Source organism: Tupaia chinensis, unplaced genomic scaffold (genome assembly GCF_000334495.1).
Source record: "Tupaia chinensis unplaced genomic scaffold, TupChi_1.0 Scaffold000217_1, whole genome shotgun sequence".
Classification (NCBI taxonomy): domain Eukaryota; kingdom Metazoa; phylum Chordata; class Mammalia; order Scandentia; family Tupaiidae; genus Tupaia; species Tupaia belangeri.
The window spans coordinates 3,164,443-3,185,304 of NW_006159692.1; the positions used below are offsets into that span (position 1 = coordinate 3,164,443).

Consider the following 20,862-nt stretch of genomic DNA (forward strand, 5'->3'; position numbering starts at 1 on the left):
CAGTTTGAAAAATCATACCAGGCATGTGTGTGTGTGCGTGCCCAAGATCCCAGGAGGAGAATGGAGGAAAAGGGATCGTGGTGTGGCCATTCCCCCCAGGGGGTTATTTCTCACTTTCTCTCTCTGTGTGTCTCTCTTGTAACCACACATGCCCTATAGCAAAAATCTCTTTAAAAAAAAAGTGGTCTGCACCCCATCTCACCTATCCCAGAATAGATCAGTCTTTACTGTTTTATGTTTATATATAGTACCATGTTTTTCTCTTTCATGGCATCTTCAGGGTTACATTGACTAAATTATTTGTGTAATTATTGTTTGGTTTGAGCTTATCCTCTGCATTGTGAGCTCAAATTGGGGTTGGATGTTATAATCTGCCTTGTTCATCACTGTACTGTGTCCCCTGGGTTTAGTACAATACCCAGCAAATATCACATGCTCCAAAATGTTAATTAAATGTACAATAAATGAATTTGTTTATGAATAGTTTCAACTTCAGCTTTATTTAATTTCTCCCTTTCTTTCATTTTACTGCACTATTACATGGGTCTCTTCAATGGAAAACAACTCAGAAGAAACCATGACCTCTGCACACAGTTGATGAACTCTAATATTCCTTGTTCAGTTCCCCTTAAGATCTGAGAGACCATCTGGTGGTAAATCATTAGGCCCAGCATGAACTTGGTCTGACATCTAAGCAGTCTTCGGGCTGTGGCAGAAATACCTCCATCCATTTCAGAAAGGTGCTTACTACAGAAATACAATGTTCAGTTTGCTGTATTTATGCCACACTGGATTTTCAGTATGCCTTTAATCAATAAAAAATAGACATCATATTCTTACCTTAAGGCCATAATGATATGACTGGCTGTGAATTTAGGGATGAGGGAAATACGATGGTTCCCAGAGATGAGCCAATTTACCTTAGAGAGAATGGCTCACAGACAATTAGACTTGGTTGTTATGAGAACCATGGAAAAATTTCAAATACGTTTGGGTCAAAAGGAATTGATCAGCAATGGAGACAGCAAAAGGAAGCAAAAAACCCTAGCAGAGGAGGTCACAGACAACAGAGTTTGAGGAACTGTGGTCTTTTAGCAAAATCTTTTCTTCCTCATCAGTGGGTTGATCAGGCTCCCTGTGTCAGTTGAGATCTAATGGCCATTTACGCTCAGTCCTCGTTCGAGTCTGTGCTCACCAAGCTATCTTTGACTGTAATTTGGTTTCTCTCATAAGTCTGTCTACTGGGAGAGAGTGGGCTTGTCTTACCAACATGCACATCCCTTTTGGCATAACAGCTCTGTCCCTCCATGGAAAGACTTGCACTAGCACATCAGTCTCAGAAACTTGGTTAGGCTGAGTCCTCCCTGAGGGGTGCATCCCGGGGGCAGGCAGCAAGAATCAGAGGTCGGAGCATGTACAGTTAAGGCCAGCCAGAAGCCTGGAGTATCTACCAAGGAAAGCTGCCCTGGCAAGTCCCTGAGGGAGCCACCAACCCTCTGTCCTCTCCTGGCAAAATCTCAACTTTGCTCTTCATTGTTTCTTTCAAATTTAAAAGAGAGACCAGGGGAATGTGAAATGTCTCTTAGGACCAGACACACTCTTTGAGAGAACCTCCTGAAGATGTCAGATCAGACTTGAAATCCAAGTTACCTTGTGGGCATGAAAACGATTGGCTCAGGAAAGACAATAAAAATTGAGAGGAGGGCAGGAAGAAGGGAGTAAGGGAAGAGGAAGGGGCTGATAGGCCCACCTCAGAATCCGAGGAAACAATGGATGCTATGCCAAAGAAATGAAAATGAACATGAGGGACTAAAACCAAGTTACAAATTTCATCAATAAAAAAGCTAAAAATTGTAATAGGAGCTACGCTGGAAAGATGAATAAGTGGAGTTGCAAGTGAATCAAAGCCAGCTCCATCACAGCAGTGGGTCAATAGATGAAGTGGAACATCAACAAATCAAAAAACTTTGAGTAACAGTATGTTATTAGAGACAGACTGGTAACTAGAGGAAGCTAAGCTCAAAAAGTTCTAAGAAGCTACCTCCAGAATTGAGGTAGCCTCCACGATTTGAGTAGGAAGGGTTGGGAGCGAGGAAAGATTTTCACAAGCCCTTCATTATTATCATCATCAACATCATAGTCATTATATGAGTTTTGATCATGTGCATTTTTTTTGGAGAGGTTTTTGCTATAGGGCGCATGTGCTCGCCAGACAGACAGAGAGTGACAGAGAGATAGAAAGCGAGAAATCACCCTCCAGAGGGGATGGCCATGCCGCAATCCCTTCTCCTCCATTCTCCTCTCGGGATCTTGGGCACGCACGCACACGCGTCCAGCATGAGTTTAAGCCACCGGGTCCGGGACTCGAACCTCAGTCGACTACGTGGGAGTCCAGCGACATAGCCATTATGCTAACTGTTGGTCCCGATCATGTGCATTTTGATTCATTTGTTCATTCAACAAATATTTATGGAGTCCCAGTGATGTGCAAGATAAAGATTAGTCACTGGAAATAAACCAATTAATAAAAAAATCATGCCCTCAAAAATGTCATAGAGGAAACAGAAAATAAACAAGCAGGTAAAATATATAGTATGTCAGATGGTGTTAGGTGCAATTGAGAAAAATAAAACTCCTTTCTACCAGTGAGTGATCTGAACACAGACTTGGAGGATGTGAGAGAGGAGCTGTGAGGATTCCTGAGGGAAGAGGACGGTAGACAGAGGGAGCAGGCCCTGAGGTGGGAGTGCCTGGTGAGTTTGAGGAACAGCAAGAGGAAACTGTGGCTGGAACAGACTGAGTGAGGAGACACATTCAGAGAGGTGGTCGTGGTGGGACAGAGGGGAGGACACAGAGTATCACGCTATGTAGCTATACCCATGTTTTGGCTTTTAGGCTGAGCAGGTAGGAAGCCATTGAAGAAATTTGAGCAAAGAAGTAACATCTGACAGAAACAAAAAAACTTCTGCCTTTCCTGAGAGTAGGCTTTTCTGAGATGGTCAGTGAGGGTCCAGTAAGGATAGAGATCAGTTGATAATAATGGTAAAAACTATAAATAAAGAGGGGCCCAGTAGGTGGCGTGGTGGTTAAAGCACTGATCTCCCACATGGCCCACCGCAATTCAAGTTCCGGACCTGGTGGCTTGAAAATCATGCCAGGTGCATCTGTGTGTGTGTGTGCCCAAAATTCCAGGAAGAGAATGAAAGAGAAGGGATTGTGGTGTGACCATCCTCACTGGGGGACGATTTCTCACTTTCCTTCTCACTGGCTCTCTCTGTCTCTCTCCCCTCCAGTGAATACATGCGCCCTATGGCAAAAGCTTTTTAAAAAATTATAAATAAATACATAAGGTTAAGGAATCTCCTCCAACTCAGCATTACATAAAAGGGTACGTTTCTTGTTTGAACAAGAAATTATCTACGTGCTACGTATTTTTCATGACACATCGGAGAACTTTTATAGCTGCCCCTGGAGGTTCTTTTAATGTGATTGTTCTTAAGGATGCTCATCTACCAAACAGTGCGACTGAGGAGAGGGTTCTAGAATTGAGACAGGCAGCCCTTTGGCTATCCAAGCCTCCTCTGTTGATTCCCTTGATTTGGAGTCATGATTATCTCTGGCCCTGTGGTAGCATGTCAGCGGTTCCCCAAACTGGCTGGTCCTTAGAATCACATGGAAAAGATTTTTACAAAAATAGATGCCTGGGTCCCACATTCCAAGATATCTTTGGTTTTGAGTTAGGAGTTGACCCCTGTTGTAGGTGAACAGGGCTCCCATAATGGATTATTGTGGTTTTGCTTTCTATGGTCTGATAAATGCTCACTATGTCCCCATGACAAGTCTCAGAGGAATTTATGACTGGGCTAAAATCAGACTGAAACCAGTCACTGTCAGGGCACAAAGATAAGAAAATCTCCTTGAGTCACTAAAACAAAGAGCCATCTGGCCCCCTCTAGGGACAAAGATTAATTCAAGACTCCCAGGTGCCTTGAGTTCCATTTCAAAAACTGAGGGTTTTCCTCCCTATCAGGATCCTATCTAATGAAGCCATTTTGGCTCACCTGTGTCATCCCCCAGGCCCTTTTCATGGTGTTGGAAAACCCTGCCGGTCATCTTCTCTGTTTGTCTATGCTTCTAATTTCGTGAAAGTGTCAGAAAAGAAGCAGCATGGGTGTTGGGCCTGACCACCCCATACCCTCCGGTCAGTTGGAGCTAGAATGTGGACAGTAATGTAACAGGGAGGGTACCGCCGGGTGTGACCCATGAGTGGGTGCATGGTCTTTGAGAATATACAGAACACGAATTGCGGCCAGACATCAGGGCAGTGGTAAGCACGACACTCTGCAAGGCAATCCCACATGAGAAGGCTTCAGTTCAAGTCCCGGGACACTGAGTGCTCCAGGCACACACACTTCCCCGTGATCCGAGGCCGGCTGAGGCTGGGGCTGGATCGCAGGCCAGGATCATGCTGGGGGTGCTGCCTCTCTGTCTCTCTTGCTCATGGAATAAACAAACTTTAGACACAGGGAACAATGAAAGAACCAAGTTGAAGTTGTTCTGCTTTTTATCATTACTGTGTGCTGCCAGTTCTAAATAATGCCCATGAGAAATTCTTACCCCTAAATCTTTTTGTGATCTAGTTTTAAACATAAATGCGAGCTTCATATTTCACAGCATTATTACTTATCCTCTAACACACACTGTATTCTACGTGATGTTCATTTGGAGAACTCCCAGGCATACGGTCAGCCCTCTTCCCCCACAGTCTACACATTAAATTGGAGAGAACATTTTTAGTGATTGAGAGTTCAAGTTTTCTTTGGGCTTAATTTGTGTACTCATACCTGTGGTACTGCATTTCTCTGTATTCAGGAAGTAGATTCTAAGTAGACAAGATAACACATGGTAATAGTAAAGACTAAGAAACTGAATTCGACTTGTTTCAATCCTGTCTCTGTGCAATCGCCTGGACTTTTTGTGTGTCAAGTTTAAAATAATGAAATACAGCATAAAGTATGAGATATGATATTACATTTCGGAAAGGGTGCATTTTATTTTATATATGAACTAGTCGATATTTTAAATCAAAAGTCATTTCTTTTTCATTTTAATTATAAATTAAAACTGAGTCAAGAACGGTTTACATATAGCATTATGTTATTTTGTTATAGAAACAACATATTATATATACCTTATCTATAAAAATTTATTCATATACATATTAAAATTAGTTATTACCAATTACTATAATTACTATTACAATCAATTTGTCACAAGAGGAGAGAAGGGTTTATCTATTCCAGCTGTCCAATGCGCTAGGCACCGCACCTGGTTCTAGAGGTCTTTATCTCTCTCAAAGTTCCCCAGATAACCCTCACATGCAGTCAGATGAAGGGGTCACAACCGGCAGCATGTTTATCCTTGCTCTGACTCCCTTTCTACGTTCCACATCTTCCTTCTGTGCTCTCACTGTCCCCCCAGTGTTCACCACATTAGTTCTCCTAAGGCCCCCGGGGTAAGTGAAGGGATGCTAATTAAAACCCTTGTTGCTCCTAGGCAGTGGTGTGCTGGTAAATACTTAACAACCAGCTCTCTGGGGAGTTGAGCACATTTACTGATTTCCATAGTGAAAATACTCCCCACATGCTGATTTCAAACCACCAATGAGATGTCAACCTGTTTGGAAAATTCCTGAAAGTTTAACCATTAGCTCTCTCAGGCTGGTTCAAGTCAACTACGGAACACCATTGCTCCCAGGAATTTCAAAGACTTTCTGCTAGAAAGTCAACTACGGAACACCATTGCTCCCAGGAATTCCAAAGATTTTCTGCCAGAAATGTAAAGATTTTATTTTCTTTTTTAAGAGAGATTTTTGGTGTAGGGTACAAGCACTCGCCAGAGGCAGAGAGAGACAGAAGTGAAAAATCACCCCCCAGGGGGTATGGCCACATGGCAATTCCTTCTCCTCCATTCTCCTCTAGGGATCTTGGGCACACATACATCCAGTGTGAGTTTCAAGCCACCAGGTCTGGGACTTAAACCATGGTCGACTACATGGGAGTCCAGCAAGGTAACCATTACACCATCTGCTGGGCCCAGGAAAAGAATTTCTATAGATGAGTATTACTTTTTTTTTTTTTTTAAGATACTAAAATTAAGTTTTCTAGGTTATTTCTTGAATTTGTGAGTTTACCTTTAAAAATTAACCACCCTTATATACATTCTCCCAACAAGGGACAGGAATAAGAGCCCCACGTGTTCCTGTAGCTAGCCAGATCAGATACCACACACGGCCTATATTCAGAAGTGCTTATGAATGAAAAGTGGACTTTTTAGCCATCTGTTTGTGAACACAGACCCACAGAATCTTCATTTTTCTCCTTAGGTTTGTTGGTGGAAATGTATCCTACCTGGGAATGTAGAATTCAGGAGAATTTATGTTGCTTCTCTCCCTGTCAACTCGTTACCCCTAACATTCAGCTTAAGTCTTTCTTCATTCTTTTTTTTTTTTTTTTCTTTTTGGAGAGGTTTTTGCTATAGGGCACGTACGCTCGCCAGAAAGAGACAGAGAGACAGAAAGAGAGAAATCTTCCCCCCCCTCCCCCGCCCCGGGGAGATATCCACACTGCAATCCCTTCTCCTCCATTCTCCTCTTGGGATCTTGAGCACACACGCGCGCTTGGTGTGTGTTTAAACCAGCACATCCGGGACTCGGACTGTGGTTGACTATGTGGGAGTCCAGCGACATAGCCATTATGCCAACTGCTGGTCCCTTCATTCTTTCTTCTCAGAATGGGATGCCAAGTGTTCAGCAAAGTTCCCTTCCTGACTCTGTATCTCACTCACTGGTTAGAAGCATAACCCATAGCAAGCAGACCTGGGGTCACGTTACAACTCTCACTGTGTAGGAGATGTGAGCTCATTTACCCTCTCTCAGCCTCAGCGCTAGTTGCTACCTCACAGGTTGTGAGGTTTAAAGGAGATTACAGTAGTAGGGTTGATTGCCTGTGCTGGAAACAGCTTCAGCATATGCTATTATTATTTTAATTGCCCAGGTAAATGTTAATGTGATTATTCCTCCTCGACTTTTCAGTTACCATGGAAATGAATAGCTAAGGTGCTGATGTTCACCAACATACATACTCCACTGGACTAAAAACAAATGAGAGAGCTTTTCCTATTGCTCAGTTCTCGCTCTTATAATTGCCTGCAAAGCATTGCTTACAAACAATCCCGATGTACACTTCTTCTGTATTACTTTGTATAAGCAAAGTTGCGATTCTTAATTCCTCTCATTATTTAGCCATGTATTTACTGCCTCTTTGTTTCCTTAACTATTTTGCAAAGACACAGGAACCCACATCTTATTCATGGCAAACTCATTCACAGCACTTAGCAGAGCACCTGGTATAAAGTGGGTGTTCAGTAAATATTTGATTGACTACATTGTTTAAAGGTTTGCACTGTACTTTTATTTGCTTGCTTTCCTGCTGTAAAATCTGTAATAGATTTGATTCCAAGGGATTGGAAAAAAAGCAATTCTGTCCCACCAACAAACATGTACAACATAGTAATACATAATATATATGTATATGGATATATTGGTTAATAAAAGAGATCAGTGGCTACAATTTCTAGGCAATGCCCTGGAATAAAGAATATAGTTGTATTATCAAAACACAAGGGCAGCAGGAGGTGGTGGTTAAGGTGCTTGGACACTCACATGGCCCACCGTGGTTCGAATTCTGGACTTGGTGGTTTGCTTCCTCACTTTCCCTCTCTCTCTCTCTCTCTCTTTCTCTCTTTCTCTTGTGAGTGCACATGCCCTATAGCAAAATTTTTAAATAATAATTTTAATAAATAAAATCAAATAATTTTTTGGAGAGGTTTTTGCTATAGGGTACATGAGCTTGCCAGAAAGACAGAGAGAGACAGAGAGACAGAAAGCAAGAAATCACTCCCTGGGGGAATGGCCACATCGTAATCCCTTCTCCTCCTTTCTCCTCTCGGGATCTTGGGCACGCACTCACCAGCACCTGGTGTGAGTTTAAGCCACTGGGTCCAGGACTCGAACAGTGGTTGACTACATGGGAGTCCAGAGACATAGCCGGTATGCCAACTGCTGGTCCTATAAATAATTTTAAAAATAAAATGTATTAAAGGTCTTTAAGTCTGTGGCATTTCTTTCTCTGTGCCTTTGGTGGAAACTAGGAACCCTCAAAGAGCATTCTGGGGACCAGCAGATGGTGTAATGGTTATGTTGCTGGACTCCCATGTAGTCAACTGTGGTTGGAGTCCCAGACCCGGTGACTTAAAACTCATGTGAGGTGTGGGGGTATGGGTGTGTATACAAAATCCCGAGAGGAGAATGGAAGAGAAGGGATTGCAGTGTGGCCATCCCCCCGGGAAGTGATTTCTTGCTTTTTGTCTCTCTGGCAAGCACACATGCTCTATAGAAAAAAAATCTCTTAGAAAAAAAAAAAGAAAAGAAAAGAAAAGAAAATTCTAGGAGCTGACCTAGGTTGTGTGCATGACTAATTGTTCAAAACCTGTCTACCTCCAGACAGATCTTGCTATTCTTATATGGAACCAGGGGAGCGGGAAGTCTTAAGAAATTCTGAAGCCTCTGTGCCAGCTGCCTGGTTATGACTAGACATGAGAGAAACATTTGCCGATCAATTATAGGGTGCTGTTACAGTTGAGATAGTGGTTTGTCCCCCAGAGTTCTATGTTTTGGAAACTTGTCCCAGTATACTGGCATTGGGAGGTCATGAGACATTTCAAGATGAAGCCTAATGGGTGGTTTGGATCATGGAGGCATCACCCTCAAAATGTGAGTTCTAGCTCTCATGAAAAGGGCTTAGGGAACCAGCAGTTAGCGTAATGGCTATGTCGCTGGACTCCCACGTAGTTGACCGTGGTTCGTGTCCCGGACCCGGTGGCTTAAAACTCACGCCGGGCGCGTGTGCGTGCGTGCCCAAGATCCCGAGAGGAGAATGGAGGAGAAGGGATTGCGGCGTGACCATCCCCCCTGGGGGGTCATTTCTCACTTTCTGTCTCTATGTCTCTCTGTCTGGCGAGCGCACATGCCCTATAGTGAAAACCTCTCCCCCAAAAAATTGAGTGGAGATATACAGTGTGTATCTTTCAAAGTCTTGCTCACTGTTTAAGTCTTCTATATTTATCCATTTCCAATCAAAAAAGAGGGTCTAATTATTTCTTATGGCTGAATAATAGTCCATAGTATATATGTGCCAAATTTCTTTTGAGACAGGTGTGGCTTTGTGAATTAGTTCAGTTAATGGTTTGGGAATAAAAGTAGCATGTTAGCTTCCAACTCATCTCCTTAAGGACAGGTTACTGACCCTGAGCTTGCACTTTTTGCCCTGTCTGTGGGCTGTGTCACAGACCTAGAGATGAACCAGATTGGCCACATAGATGAGGACAACATCTGGGTAATTGTGGGATGATAAGATGGAAAGAGCCTGCATCCCTGCATGACCACATGGAGCAGAAAAGCCTCAGCTTCTCACGACTGCCTCACTGCCCGGCTGCTTTCTGAGTCATTGTACTTTCTAATCTCCCACAGTGTTTTAGCTATACCCTAACTCACACAAGTGGGTTAAACTCCCCCCCCCCCACACACACACACTTGGAGCTCTAAAGCAGAATTCATTTGAAGCCTTTCTTAGATGTAAGTACCAAAAACTTATTTAATAGCTGTTCCTAGAAGGAGACGAGAAAGAAATGTATATTGGACAAGGGGAAAGAGAAAAGGATTGAGGTCTTTAGGACCCATGTACCGTGGGGACCCTCAACCCACATTCTGGCAGGTAACAAGTCTTAGGAGGAACCTCTGCATGGTACCCTAAGGAATATGGACCCTGATACCCTAGCTCCAAATTCATTATAGAAATACCATGGTTAGGAAAGCAGAGATGTAAAGAAACCACATGGACTAGAACTAAGAAGGTCTTAGCAATATCTGGCCAATCAATCAACAAAAGAGTTATGCTGGTGTGCTTCCAGGAAGACATGGGAACATTTTACTCAACAGCAATTAGGGTGGAGCCTTAGCAATATTTAAGATGGATTTCCCATTAGCTCAGAAGGATGAAGACTCTGAGATAGGTTTAAAATTATTCTAAAGAAAATGCAAAAAAAATAATATTTGGGGCACTCCAGAGTTTGTAGTTGTAGATTTAATTGGGTTTGTTATCAATTTTTTATTATTATTACCCAAGAATCATACCAACTTTGTATCCACACCAGAGTAACCCTTGCCTTGGCTCTGGGGCTAGCTAAGGTAAACCTAATGAGAAGGACTAGGGGAGGTAGGACAGGAGGCTCCCTCATGCTCTCAAAGCATTATGGCTTTAAGGCTGGGTAGCTTATTCTTTAATTCTATCAAGTCATTTTTCTCTCCTTCCAAAGTACTAAACTTGACAGAGTTGAATATGGGCAGCTTGGGGACTGTGGTTATTCAATGCATCCTCCATTTCAAGCTTCTCTTGGAGCAGCGAGGGCCAGCGTATCCACATTACTAGAATGTCATGGGCAGTTAAGGTCTTCCTTAGAATTTCAGAAGAGCCACAGCCAGGAAAGACTCTGGAAATACTAGCATAGCTTCCCCATTACCCAGATGGGCAAACGAAGGCCCAGGGAGGAGAATAACATTGTCCACATTGACATAGCTGGTTGGAAGCAGAAATGAGACAGGGATCAATGCCCTTGGCTTTCCGACAAGTCCCCAGTGTATTTATACGTAGGAAGAATGTAGAAAGAATCTTAGCCATTGATGTTATCGGGGTCAATTTTAAAGGGGGATGAAATGTCCATATTCTCCTTCCATAGTCCTGGCAAGGTACCATAAATGTGAGGATTCATTTCAAGCCTTAAACCTATAAGCCCATGTTGACATGAGGAGTCCATGTGAATTTCAAAAGAGGGCATGGAAGTCAAAGGATCATGACAGATGGGCTGTCAGAGGACTCTTGGGTGGGTGGTCTCCCTGCTGTGTTTCAGAATCTCTCTCTTAATTTCTTATATTCCCTCCTTCCTTCCTTCTTTCTCTCCCTCTCTCTTTCTTTCCCTTTTTCTTTCTCTCCCTCTCCCCCTCCCTTCTTCCTCCCCTCCCTCCTCCCCTTCTTCTCTCTGTCATGCCTCCCCTCTCCCTCTCCCTCTGCCATGCATACATATACCATTCCTAGTTAGGAGGAGTACAAGAGGGGCTAGGGATCACAAAGATCTGAAGGCCAGCTCTGAGCATGGAGATCCCTCCCAAACCAAAAAACTGAATTTTTTCTAGTGGCCAGTGCCACCTGGAAGACTTTGAGATGCCTTGTAAATTACAAAGGGCTAGCACATTCTGGAGAGGCTCACCACAAAGGCTGGAGATTTTATGGTCTCAAAGCAGATGTAATGAGCAGCTGGAAAAGGCAAACAAAGCTGCCTCTTGGCAGCCAGGTGCATTGGTCTAGGAACATGAGGTGGCTGGCCAGCCCAGCCGTCTGCTCCCAGGCCCTCCCCCTTGCCCCTCCCTTTCCTCCTCCCTCTCTCTTCCTCACTCCTTTCATCTTTTCTTTCTTCATTCCATTCCTTTTTCTCACTCATCAGTTAATATGAAAGCTTGTATTTGAGTTCTTCTATGTGCCAAGAACCCTGCTTAGATGCTACGATTACAAAGACAATCTTTAGTCTCTCCCCCAGAGGACATTGCACCATTTTCAATTTTCATAGATCATTCATTCATTTATTTATTCATCTAATGCACATTTATGAGTTGCTAGGTTAGGGAAAAATACAGCCTCCTGGGATTGGAGCTTACATTAATACTAGTCCTACACAATTAGCAACTCCCTCCTACCATACATGCAGAAAATATGCAGTTCTAAAGATTGATACAGGCCATCTATCTTTCCTTTTCCTCATTCTTTTCTCAACTCCTAAACTCCTCTAGGCCCACCAATTTTTCTTCCCAAAAAGGGAAATAGTTTGTGTCTGAAATTCTAAACTCCCTGACTTCAGACAAGGCCTGGGAGAGTATAAATAAACATATGAATATTTAGCAAAAATGACTGCTATGCGGAGCTTGAAGCACTGTTGTCATAATGCAGAGCCCACTTTAATCGCAGCCACAGGGAAAGCATTTGTCGCTGTCTTATCACACAGGAATGATTTTCCCATTGGCAATGGCAGTCTGCCAGCTGGCTGTGGAGCCAGCGCCTTCTTGGTCCTTCGGGTCACGGTATCAGTTGGCATGCTCTACCACTGCCAGGCACTGACATTTCTATTTTTGCAAGAGGAGAGGTGCCAGGTCAGGAAACAAAACTGCAGAATCACAAACTAATTCTTATCTACATTGAATATGAATCTCATTTTGGCTCTGAGTCTTATGAATTTCCAACCCTTATAGTTCAATACATCAGAGATGGCTTTGCTGATTGAAGTCAGCTGATGATCTTTAGATTTTATTATTCCTTTTAAATCCCCATGGCAGTGGTAGAGCGTCTCTCTGTAAATTCGCAGTAATTTACCATTTATAAACAAAGAAGCAGCTCAGTTGGGGACATCATCTTTATCCAAGCCAAGTTCTGAATGAGCACAACTGAGAGATTGCTTGTATGGGGAAACCGAGTCCCTTAGGAGAAGGATTTGGAACGATCATTAGTCCCTTCTCCCAAAGAATGCTGCCAAGAGCTCTTTCAGACCCTTAGCTGAGACAATTCATTGCAATTTAGACTTCATAATAGCTGCCTCTTAGAAATATTTTTAAAGTAGATTGGAACTTCTGATTGTAGCCAGGGTGGAATAACAGGGGTCAGACTTACTTTTCCACATTAAAAAAAAAAAAAAGACAAAAATATATAAAACAATGTTTTGAAGACACTGAAATCAGGCATAAAGATGCCCTAAGAATTGAGAAACAAACAAGATAAGCAATAAAATGTCCCAGCTTACTGACCTGAGAGACTACACAGGTTAAGGGTCAGAGATGAAAAATGCTGGCAGAGTGTGGTGAGCTCCATCATTTGAGGGAGAGGGCTGAGAGCCTGAGAGATCAAGGTAGCTAGCATTTATGGGACAGGATACTGCAGAGGAGGAATAGCACACAGCACACTGAAAATCTCGAGAGTCCCCTGGAGTAACTGCTGAGTAATGACCAGTGCATGCATGTGAAGGATTGACCTGGGGCTAGGGACAGAACCAGCTGAAAAGGTTGGAGGGAATAGTGCCCAATCATCACATATAACTAGGAATAGTACATGTCCCACTAACCAGACTGAAAAGACTATGATTCATGGAACATTGGGTAAATTAATAAAATTCTAGCCCCCTGTTAGGCACTGCTCCAGTCCTGCTTAACAAGTCTGAAAATTAAGGCCCAAAAGGGTCAAAGTGTTTTTAAATAATGGTATCCCAGAAAAAAAGCTCAAAAATATTTATAGGACTACACAAATACCCAGGATCCAACAAAGTAAAATTTACAGTGCCTGACATCCAATTAAAAAAAAAAAAACCACTGTATGTACAAAGAAGCATGACAATACAACTCATAATGAGGAGAAAAACCAACCAATGAAAACTAACCCAGAGATCACAAAGGTGTTAGAATTTGCAGATGAGAACATCAAAACAGCTTTTCTACCTACACGCTTTATGTTTAAAAGTTAAGTAAAGACATAGAAAAGTTTTAATAGATTCCAATGCAACTTCTGGAGATGAAAAAATAAAATCTGTGAGATGAAAAATATTTTGAGTGAGATTAGTGACAGATCACACATTGCAGAAGCAAAAGTCAGTACATTTGAAGACAGAGCAATAGAAACTATTCCAAATGAAATATAGAGTGAAAAGAAAATTTTAGCAATGAGCAGAGCCATTAATGAACTATGGGGCACTTCACTGGCTTAAGGTGAGTATGCAGGAGAAAACTATTGGAAGAAATAACAGCCAAAATTTCTAAATTTGATAAAAACTTATATACCCACAAACCCCAAAAGATCAATAAGCCCCAAACACAAGAAATGGGGGGAGGAGGGGATGACATCAAGGGTCGTTATAATCTAATTGTTCAAAATCAGTGATATAGAGAAAAATAAAATGAATCAAGAAAAGGATGACAGCAGATTTCTTATCAGAAACAATACAAGTGAGAAGACAGTGGAGCCTTTAAATTATTGGAAAAATTTTCCAATTCTATATCCATAAAGAAAAATATCTGGACGAGCAGTTAGCATAATGGCTATGTTGCTGGACTCCCAGTTAGAGTCCTGGACCCGGTGGCTTAAACTCACACTGGGCACATGTGCGTGCATGCCCAAGATCCCAAGAGGAAAATGGAGAAGAAGGGATTGCAACGTGGTCATCCCCCCTGAGGGATGATTTCTCACTTTCTGTCTCTTTGTCTCTGTCTTTCTGGTGAGCGCACACGCCCTATAGCAAAAACCTCTCCAAAAAAAGAAAAACAAAAAGAGAAATATCTTTGCTCTTGAGTCACCCCCATGCAGCTAAGGTGCCGCATGTGAGTCGGACCTGATCCCAGCCTATCCTCCTCTCTAGTACTTGCCTTTCTTTCTTTCAAGATTCCTGAGGAAGTAAACCATGGAGAGGAGGAGGTGGGGACTTGTGCCTTTCAGGCAGAAATTGCCCAACTCATGTCCCTGATCATCAATACCTTTTATTCCAACAAGGAAATTTTCTTCTGAGAGTTGATCTCTAATGCTTTGGATGCCCTGGACAAGATTCACTAGGAGAGCTTGACAGACCTTTCCAAGTTGGACAGTGATAAAGAACTGAAAGTTAACATTATCCCCAACCCTCAAGAATGTACCCTGACTTTGGTGGACACAGGCATTGGCATAACCAAGGCTGATCTCATAAATAATTTGAGAATCCTTGCTAAGTGTGGTCTAAAGCTTTTATGGAGGCTCTTCAGGCTGGTGCGAACATTTCCATGATTGGGCAGTTTGGTGTTGGCTCTTATTCTGCCTATCTGATGGCAGAGAAAGTAGTTGTGATCACAAAGCACAACGATGATGAACAGTATGCTTGGCAGTCTTCTGCTGGGGATTCTTTCATGTGAATGCTGATCATGGTGAGCCTATTATTCAGGGGACTAAAGTGATCTCCCACCTTAAAGAATATTGAACAGAATATTTAGAGGAGAGGCAGGTAAAAGAAGTGGAGAAGAAGCACTCACAGTTCATATGCTATTCAATCATTCTTTATCTGGAGAAGGAATGAGAGAAGGAAACCACTGATGATGAGACAGAGGAAGACAAAGTTGAGAAAGAGGAGGAAGACAAGGATAATGAAGAGAAGCTCAAGATTGAATATGTGGGCTCAGATGAGGAAGATGACAGTAGTAAGGCAGTAATAAGGACAAGAAAAAGGAGACCAAGAAGATTAAAAAGAAGTACATCATTCAGGAAGAACGGACTAAGACCAAGCCCATTTGGACCAGAAACCCAGATGATATCACCCAAGATGAATATGGAACTTTCTCCAAGAGCCTCTCCAATGACTGGGAAGACCATTTGGCTGTTAAGCACTTCTCTATGGAAAGTCAGGTAGAATTCAGGGCATTGCTATTTATCCCTTGCCAGATTCTCTTTGATCTTTTCCAGAACAAAAAGAAAAAGAACATCAAACTCTACGTTTGCTGTGTGTTCATCATGGACAACTGTGATGAGATGATACCAGAGTATCTTAACTTTATCCATGGTGTGGTTAACTCTGAGAACCTGCCCCTGAACATCTCCCAAGAAATGCTCCAGCAAAGCAAAATCCTGAAAGTCACTTGCAAAAACATTGTTAAAAAGTACCTTGAGCTCTTCTCTGAGCTGGCAGAAGACAAGGAGAACTACCAGAAATTCTATGAGGCATTCTCTAAAAACCTAAAGCTTGGAATCCACAAGGACTCCACTAACTGGTGACGCCTTTCTGAACTGCTATGCTATCACACTTCCCAGTCTGGAGATGAGACGACTTCCGTGTCAGAATATGTCTCTCACATGAAGGAAACACAGAAGTCCATCTATTACATCACTGGTGAGAGCAAGGAGCAGGTGGCCAACTCTGCTTTCATGAAGTGGGTGTGGAAGTGGGGCTTTGAAGTGGTGTACATGACTGAGCCTATTGACGAGTACTGCGTGCAGCAGCTCAAGGAGTTTGATGGGAAAAGCCTGGTCTCGGTTACTGAGGAGGGCCTGGAGCTATTCAATAATGAAAAGGAGACAAAGAAGATGGAGGAGAGCAAGGTGAAGTTTGAAAACCTATGCAATCTGATGAAAGAAATCTTGGATAAGAAGGTTGAGAAGGTGACAATCTCAAACAGGCTTGTGTCTTCACCCGGCTGCAGTGTGACCAGCACCTACAGCTGGACAGCCAACATGGAGCAGGTCGCAGAAGACCAGGCACTTTAGGGCAACCCAGCGATGGGCTTCATGATGACCAAAAAGCACCTGGAGATCAACCCCAACCACAATATTGTGGAGACACTGTGGCAGAAGGCTGAGGCAGACAAGAATGATAAGGCCGTCAAGGACCTGGTGGTGCTGCAGTTTGAACTGGCCTTATTCTCTTCTGGCTTCTCCCTTGAGGATCCCCAGACCCATTCCAGCCTCATCTGCTGCGTGACCAAGCTGGGCCTGGGCATCGATGAAGATGAAGTGACCGCAGAGGACCCCAGCGCTGCTGTTTCTGATGAGATCCCCCTCTTGAGGGTGATGAGGACACATCATGCATGGAGGAAGTAGATTAGGCATTACTGGAAAACTCTTGTGCCCTCTGTATAGTGCCTCCATGGCTCCCACAGCAGCCCTGAGTGACCCTGTCCCACCTGGCCCCCTCTGCTATGTCTATAGTGTTTTGTTTCAATTTCTCTCCTGTCCTTGTGTCTAAGGCAGGAAATAAAACCTCAAGTGCCATCCCCTTCCTAATGTGACAACAGGGTTGAATGTTGTGTATTGTGGATTTGTTGCTTATTTTGTTTTGAAACCAAAGTATGCAACATAAAGATGATGCAGTTTTATACAAAAAAAAAAATCTTTAGAAAGCAAAGGTGAATTTTTTTTTCAAAAATAGAAAAGATGATTTTATCACTAGCACACACATACTATAAGAAATGTTAAGGAAAATTATGCCAAATGGAAATATGCATATACACAAAGGAGTAAAGAGCTTCAGAAATGGTAAACACATTGGTGTATACATGATTCTTTCTTATTGAAATCTCTTGAAAAGATCATTTTTAGAGGCCAACAGGTGGCCTAGTGGTTAGGGTGGTAGACTCCCACGTAGTTGATCATGGTTCAAGTCTCAGACCTAGCAGCTTGAAAATCATGTTAGGGGTGTGTGTGTGTGTGTGTGTGTGTGTGTGTGTATGCCCAAAAGCTCAAGTGAATAGTGGAGAAGAAGGAACTGTGGCATGGCCATCCACCCTGGAGAGTAATTTCTCATATTCTGTCTCTCTGGCAAGTACACCCACCCTATGGCAAAAATTTAAAAAAAAGAGAGATACTGTTTAAACAAAAAGTTCAACAGTGTAGTATGAAATCTATTGTGTGTGTGTGTGTGTAAGTATAAAATGAGGAGGAAAGAAATGGAAGTATATTGTAAGATTATTCAATGAATTATAATGGTGCTAGAATGGTATTTTATAAGTGGTATTATAATATCACTTAAATGTGGACTGTCATCATTTAAAGATAATTTCTATAAATTCTAATGCAATCACTAAAATAAAACAAATAATTATAATGAACTAACAAAGAAGAAAAATGAAGTCATAAAAACTCAATACCAAAACTACATTACAGTATCTTTTGTCTAAGATACTAAAAAAAGCAAACCTTGAAAGTGGAGGGAGACATTTTCAAGACATAAAGAAGTAGCAGAAGGCTATGAGAAAGATTGGAATTAACAGAGAAAGTGTGTCATAGGGAAGAAGCAAGGGAAATTGGAATAACAAAAGGTCAAAAATAAGAGTATTTGAGATACCTTCTACACTTTGCCATTTTAAAATATTCACTTCTATTGAGCTGATGACTTTCTCTCATACAGAACTGAATGAAATACAAATATTGGGTGGGAACTCGCTGATCTATCCCTGGGCAGTTCTACCAACTGACTACTTATTTCCCACAATGCCACTTCCCGCCTCCTGGTTCAGATAAACAATATCTGCCCTCTCCCCTCTCCTTCTCATCTGACTCACGATTTGGCTCTTTCTTAAGCATGATTCTTTGTGGTGGAGACATGTACCCTACCGTTCCTGTGAAGTCTGCTTCCCACACGACCATTGGTAAATGTCCCTCTAACCCCTGCCATGTCGTCCTTGGCTTCCTGCTATGCACTCCAGCCCTGCCCCTTAGCCACTAGCAATTTGGACTGTAGCTCTGGATCTAATACATCACACACACGCTATTCACAGCCACAGTTCTCTTCCTTGTGATCACACATGTAATTACGTTAAAATGATACTCTGATAAATGCAAAGAAAATAATAACATCCCCATTTACAAGGTACCAAAACCGAGTGAACTTGAATGATGTACCCAAGATCACATAGTAAGTGGAAGAGCTAAGATTGAAGCCCAAGAGTTCTAGCAGCTTGAAAATCATGTTGGATTTTTAAGCCACTGGGTGGCTTATTACACCGAGGCACCTAAAGTAATGACAATGGCCATATTCCAGGGGACCTTTGAACCTCTCACTCCTCTTCATAGTGTATCTGATTTAGGGGATTTTTTTTAAGTTTATTTATTTCTTCCATGAGTGAGAGACACAGAACCCCCAATAGGATGTCAATACCATGACCTCCCCCCCACCTCAGCCAGCCCGGAACCTGGACACACATGTGGCTGGCATGATCAGGGAGGCCCCTGGATGCACACCCAAAACCCCATGTGGTCAGCCTCGCAGAGCATTGCATTGTACTGCTGAGCCACCAGCTGGCCCCTAATTTGGGTGATTTTTGAGAGACCTGTTCCCTTTAACAGTCAGGGGATTTCCCCTCTGTCATTCCGTACCTTCAGCTCTTCAGAAGTCCAGGCCTTGAGTACGGAGGCATCGTTTTTTTTGTCTTTGACTGTAGGTTATTTTGATCAAAGGTGGGGAACTGAGATGAGGAAATCAAAATATAGATCATGTTCCCACCAAATGTTTAAGCTACGTGAATTCACAGAACCATTACAACAATCTTACGAGAAGGGACTTCAAAATACCACCACATACATACAACATGTATGTATATATGCATATAGGTATCACTTGAGTTAATACATGATCCACTAGATATTTAATAGAATATTTTAAAATACAGCAAGGTAGGACTTATATTACCAAAAAGCAAGATGCATTCATAAATTAAAACAGTGTGGCATTATTACAAAGACAGATGAATAAAGTAGAACAAAGAAAACTGAGATTATACAGTGTATGATTTTATTTAAGCCTTAAGCAGAATAGAAAAATAGATCTAATTTCAAACATATTAGTCACATGAACAATTGCAAATGAGTTGAAATAATCTGTTAAAAGATAAGTCTGTTAAGGTCAGCAGATGGTGTGGTGGTTAATTCCCACATGGTTGACCATGGTTCAAGTCCTAGACCCAGTGGCTTAAAAATCATGCTGGGCGAATATATGTTTGTGCCCAAAATCCCAAGAAGAGAATGGAGGAAAACGAGTTGTGGTGTGGCCATCCCCCCCTGGTGGGGTGTGTGTGTGTGGTGATTTCTCACTTTCCTTCTCTCTGTCTCTCCTCTCCAGTAAAATCTTATGGAATAAACCTAAAAAAAAGAAAAGAAAAGAAAAAAAGAAAAAGAAAAGAAAAAGATAAGCCTGTCTGGGGCAGCAGGTGGCATGAAAGCTGAAGAGGCGGGATCCCACGTGGCTGACTGAGTGTCCTGGACCTGGTAGCTTGAAAAACACACTAGGCACATGCACATACATTCCCAAAATTCCAAAAGGAGAATGGAGGAGGACTGCAATGTGGCCATTCTCCCAGGGAGTGACTTCTCACTTTCCTGCTCTCTCTGAGTGCATTCATCCTATACCCCCCCCAAAAAAAATAACCAAAATAATAAGCCGGTACGATTAGTTCAGAGAAAGATCACTATATGCTATTTATAGGAAACATTTATAGAAGAAATGAAAGAAGATGAATGAATGGCAATGGTACCTTGTTCTTGGAAACCTCGGGTCATAAAAATGTCAACTTCCTCAAAGTCAACCTACCATTTCAAAATACTCTCCAATAAAAGTACTATTAGAAATGATTTGAAACTAAACGAGTTAATCCTAAAGTTTATTGAGAAATAAATTTAAATAGCCAAATACACTCAGAAAACACGACAAGACATACTGCATCATGAAACTACAGTAATTCACCAGTGTGGTGCATGCATTAATAAATACATAAGTGGCTTAGAATAGAAAGCCAGATAAGATCCAAATACATTGAGAACCTTAGCAAACTTCTAAAGGAACTTTCTAATTTTTAAATTAGTAGGAAAAAAGTATTATTAAACAAGTAATGTTCAGACAAATAGGTTCCAGCTGGTTTAAAAAAATTGAATTATAAACCCTTATACCACACATTAAATAAGTCCCAGATAGAGCTAAGATTTGAATGAGAAAATGAATTCATAAAGCTACCAGAAAAAGAGACTTTGGCAAGTTTGATGAAAAGCCCAGCCATGAAACAAAAGTTGGTAAATTAACTCTTTCACACATGCATGCTGAGGCCAGCAGGTGGCATAGTGGTTAAGGCACTGGACTCCTCCTATACAGCTGACTATGCCTTGAATTCAGAATCTGGAGGCTTGGAAATCATGCTGGATGCATGTGTATGCC

General features: G+C 42.1%; 1 pseudogene; it reads left to right on the forward strand.

Annotated features, from left to right (window-relative positions):
- Positions 1-16,842, forward strand: part of LOC102490151 (heat shock protein HSP 90-beta-like) — a 46,597-nt pseudogene extending 29,755 nt beyond the window's left edge.
- Positions 16,843-20,862: the final 4,020 nt, after the last annotated feature.